Source organism: Piliocolobus tephrosceles, chromosome 3 (assembly GCF_002776525.5).
Source record: "Piliocolobus tephrosceles isolate RC106 chromosome 3, ASM277652v3, whole genome shotgun sequence".
Classification (NCBI taxonomy): Eukaryota; Metazoa; Chordata; class Mammalia; order Primates; family Cercopithecidae; genus Piliocolobus; species Piliocolobus tephrosceles.
In genome coordinates this window covers 128,042,471-128,047,671 of record NC_045436.1, presented here as the reverse complement: position 1 = coordinate 128,047,671, position 5,201 = coordinate 128,042,471, and the positions used below count along the sequence as shown (strand labels likewise).

The 5,201-nt window shown below is 37.4% G+C and overlaps 1 pseudogene across 1 annotated transcript; it reads right to left on the bottom strand.

Annotated features, from left to right (window-relative positions):
* Positions 1 to 3,607: 3,607 nt before the first annotated feature.
* LOC111547089 lies at positions 3,608 to 4,840 on the bottom strand (annotated as a pseudogene). The gene has a single exon (XR_002733021.3). The product of XR_002733021.3 is annotated as a heterogeneous nuclear ribonucleoprotein A1-like (transcript).
* Between the last annotated feature and the right edge of the window lie 361 nt (positions 4,841 to 5,201).

Below are 5,201 nucleotides of genomic sequence, written 5' to 3'. Positions count from 1 at the left end.
GAATCCAATTTGAAAGATCAATTGAATTACAGAGCAGAGAAATAATTGAAAGTAGGCAAGTACAGAAACAGGAAGATGAATTAGCACACTAGAGATTATGAGAACTTCAGTGACAATGATGTTGAGAATTACATGAAGTAGACTTGATTCGTGTGGGAAGTGAAATCAATAGAACTTCGTGATTGATTAGATTTCAGAGATAAAGGAGGTGACCGTGACTCGCATTTGTTTTGGGTTTCTGACTTTGGATACTAGGCCATTGCTGTTTTCTTTTTAATTGGGATGATGAATATAGGAGGTGGAGGACATTAGGATTTGAGGACAGAGTTGGTCAGTTGTGAATATAAGGAGAGTGGCTTAAATGAAGATGTACATACAGAGAAGATTAGTCTTACAATATAAATCAGGTCTCAGTAGTATATACATGATAGATAAAGGAATGGATGCAGATCAAATCTTCTGATGACACTCAATGGTGTAAGAATGAGACAAAACTAAACAAGAATATGATGGAATGCTATTGAGATAATAATTCGGTCAATAATTCTGAGAAGTGGCAGATAGAAAATAACAGGGAAACAGGGAAGTGTCAAAAATAATCATTGAAAAAAGGAATTTGAAGAACAATGAACAGTGAGCTCTTCTAATAAAAGACAATAATATTCATTAATTGTTTTAACAGGAAGAATTAAGCACAAAGTTTCAGTCAAAGTTATCAATGACTTCATATGTCAATACAAAATGAGCAAGTGGAGCAAAGAATGTAGGTAATTATTTCACTATGTGCTGTAAAGGGAGCAAGTGAGAACAGTAGAAATTCTGGTTATGAGATGAGAAAATCTGAAGTGGACTAAATGTGAATTCAAACAACAAATACAGAGAAACTGTTCTGAATACAAATATATACAAACTGTAGCCATTTGAGGTGATAGATATGTTAATCAGCTTGGTTATGGTAATCATTTCACAACACATGGATATATCAAAACATCATACTGTATACCTTACTTAGATATACAGATTCTCCTCGAATTATGATAGGGTTACATCTGGATAAATCCATCAGAGCTTGAAAAATACTGTGAGCCAGAAGTCATGATATTTTCAATTTGTAATGAGTTTATCCAGACATAGCCCATCATAAACTGAGGAACATACTGAGGGTTTGTAGCTTTTGCATCATTATAAAGTCAAAAATGTTTAAATTAAATGATCATAAGTTGGGGAACATGGGAATACAATTAAAAAAAAAAAAAACAAAAAAAGAAGAAGACTGGAGAAAATTCAAATAACTACCCCTTTCTTTTCTTATTCTCTTTGGAGACCTGTGAGTTCCTTGGACACTGGATCCAGACTAAAGTAAGATTCCAAGAAATATCAGTTGTCTCTTGAGTAATTTGAATTTAACTAGTAACCTGCAGTGCATTAGTGTTAAATAGGTACTCTTAAGATTCATTATCCATAATTAAAATGAAAACAAGCCATGGAAATAGTCCAATTTTCTAACAATTAGAATTACAGAGATTATGAGATCATGAAGCAGAGATGAAATTCAGGTATAAGCAAATAGGATGGACATTAGATAAAGCCTACTGGAATGAAAAGAAATAATGTTTGTGGTAAAATCCAGAGTTATAGCTTGAACTAATGGATATAAATAATCTTAGGGTTCTTTTTTTTTTCCTTTTTTTCAGAAAGCTCAGCATCACTGATCATTAGAGAAATGCAAATCAAAGCCATAATGAGATACAATCTCACACTCGTCAGAATGGCTATTATTAAAAAGTCAAAAAATAACAGATGCTGGAGAGATTGCACAGAAAAGGAACACTTACACACTGTTGGTGAGAATGTAAATTGGTTCAACCATTGTGGAAGACAGTATCACAATTCCTCAAAGACTTAAAAATAAATGCTATTTGATCCTGCAATCCCATTACCGGGTATATACCCAAATATTCAAAAGAATATATATATATATGTGCATTCCTTTGGAATATATATATGCATTGCTCTCTCTCTCTCTCTCTCTCTCTCTATATATATATATATATATATATATATATATAATTTTATTATAAAGACACATGCACATGTATGTTCATTGCAACACTATTCATGATAGCAACGACATGGGATCAAACTAAATTCTCATCAAAGATAGCCTGGATAAACAAAATGTGGTACATATACACTATGGAATACCATGTAGCCATTAAAAAAAATGAGATTATGTCCTTTGCAGAAACATGGGTAGAGCTGGGAGCCATTATCTTTAGCAAACTAATGCAGGAACAGAAACCCAAATACTGCATGCTTTTACTTATAAGTGGGAGTTAAATGATGAGAACACATGGATTAATAGAAGGGAACAACACACACTGGGGCCTGTCAGAGGGTACAGGGTGGCAGGAGGAAGAAGACAAGGAAAATAATTAATGGGTACTCGGCTTAATACTTGGGTGATGAAATCATCTGTACAACAAACCCCCATGACACAAGTTTGCCTACGTACCCCTCAACTTAAAATAAAAGTTAAAACAAAATAATACAACTGAGAAATTCAGCCAGTTCTCAGATGAAAAAGGGCATGGTCTGATCACTACAGATTGAATTATGTTCCCCTCCCCACAATACATATGTTGAAGCCTTAATCCTCAATATGACTATATTTGACTTTAGGAGGTAATTAAGGTTAAATTAGGTCATAAGTGTGAGGTCTCAGTTGGATAGGATTACTGTCTTTATAAAAAAGCAGCCCAAGAGAGCTCATTAACTCTCTCCATGCCTGTGCAACAAGAAAAGACCACGTTAGGACACAACAGGAAAGTGGACATCTGACAGCTGTGAAGAGAGCCCTCACTTGAAACTTAATCCTACTTGACCTGGATCTTGAACTTTCTGGACTCCAGAACTGTGAGAAAATAATTTATACTGCTTAAACTACGCAGTCTATAGTATTTTGTTATGGCAGCCCTGGTAAACTAATACAATGATGGAGATTTACGTTTGAATAGGTAAAGCAGCACATTATGCCATGTAGAAAGCAGACCACTACCATGGTCAGAGAAACCATATCAGATTTATTGTCTCAGTGTCTGCTTTAGTCTGTTTTACATTGCTATAAAGAAATAACTGGGTATTTTATTTATTTTTTTCAAGAGAATTAAATCGTTTATTGATTACACATGACAATGGATAATACACAAACTTCATTCCCATCTATAATTTTATCTGGTATCATTATTCAATTTAGATATATTGCATAGGATGTGCCAACAATCACTTTTATAACCAGTAATTCCATGATTTTGCTTGGGTAATCCCTTTTAATGGTGAACTTCAGGTCACAACAGTAACTATCAGTTCAACTACACCAAGGCTTCCGAAGACAATGGCTTCTCCACCCAAGCAGGTTGTATATAAATTCCAAATAGAACCTGGCATCACCCTGAAGGAATTCTAACTTCACACTGTTGGGGAAATTTACCAAGATGGCTTCAGAGTAGACTAACTTTACACAGCACATTAAAAAAAAGACATTTATTCAGCGTCATGATCAGACTATCACATTTAGCAATCAACAGCATTGGTAAAAAAAAAAAAAAAAAAAAAAAAAAACCTACATTAAAACACTTTGTTGGAATGCTTTACACTTTCCACAGAACAGAAACTAAAATAACCTGTTATACAATTAGTCACAAATACAGTCCTCGAGTTTTTTGCCCATACACATGAGTATTTGTCTAAAACATGTCTTCTTTGTAGCAGCTAGGCCCTGCCACCACTGTGCTTGGCTGAGTTCACAAATCTGTTGTAACCTGTAGCTTCCCTGTCACTTCTCTGGCCCTCCTCTCTTGCTAAGCTTTGTTCCTAATTAAAATCTTCTGCCACTGTCATACCTACTGCTGCTGCTGGAACCGCCATAGCCACCTTGGTTTCGTGGTTTTGCAAAGTATTGGCCTCCACTGCCATAGGGGCCAGAGCTTCTGCCTCCAAAATTTCCTCCCTTCATGGGTCCAAAATTTGAAGACTGATTGTTGTAATTGCCAAAATCATTGTAGCTTCCACCACCTCCAAAATTGCTTCCATCATTACCAAATCAATTATAGCCATCCCCACTGCCACTATATCCACCACCACCACAGCTGCCACCAAAGCCACCACGACCACTGAAGTTTCCTCCACGACCGAAGTTGTCATTCCCACTGAAACCACCTCCATGACCACCACCAACGTTTCCAGAACCACTTCGACCTCTTTGGCTGGATGAAGCACTAGCTATCTCTTGCTTTGACAGGGCTTTCCTAACTTCACAGTTGTGGCCATTCACAGTATAGTATTTCTGAATGACAATCTTATCCACGGAGTCATGGTCATCAAAGGTTACAAAGGCAAAGCCCCTTTTCTTGCCACTGCCTCGGTCAGTCATGATTTCAATCACTTCAATTTTCCCATACTGTTCAAAATAATCTCTTAGGTGATGTTCTTCAGTGTCTTCTTTAATGCCACCAACAAATATCTTTTTCACAGTTAAGTGGGCACCTGGTCTTTGAGAATCTTCTCTTGAGACAGCTCTCTTTGGTTCCATAACTCTTCTATCCACCTTGTGTGGCCTTGCATTCATAGCTGCATCCACCTCCTCCACAGTGGCATATGTGACAAACCCAAAGCCCCTGGAACCCTTGGTGTTTGGATCTCTCATTACCACTCAGTCCGTGAGTGTTCCCCATTGCTCAAAATGGCTCCTTAGGCTCTCATTGGTTGTTTCAAATCTCAACCCTCCAATGAAGAGCTTCCTCAGCTGTTCCGGCTCTTTAGGAGACTCTGACTTAGACATGACCCCAGGGAGAAGAGAGACTTTAAGGATGCTTTTTCGGCGGCATCCACAGGCAGAAAAGACATAACTGGGTAATTTATTAATAAAAGTGGTTTGTTTGGTTCATGATTCTGCAGGCTGTACAAGAAGCATGGCACAAGGATCTCCTTCTGGTGAGGACCTTAAGAAGCTCTCAATAATGGTGGAATGGGAAAGGAGAGCCACCATGTCACATGGCAAAAGGTGATGAAAGACAAAGAAGGAGGAAGGTGGCAGGCTATTTTTAAATGACTAGCTTTCACGTGAACTGATAGAGGGAGAAATCATTCATTACCTCAGGGAGGGCACCAAGTCATTCATGAGACATCCAACTCCTTGACCT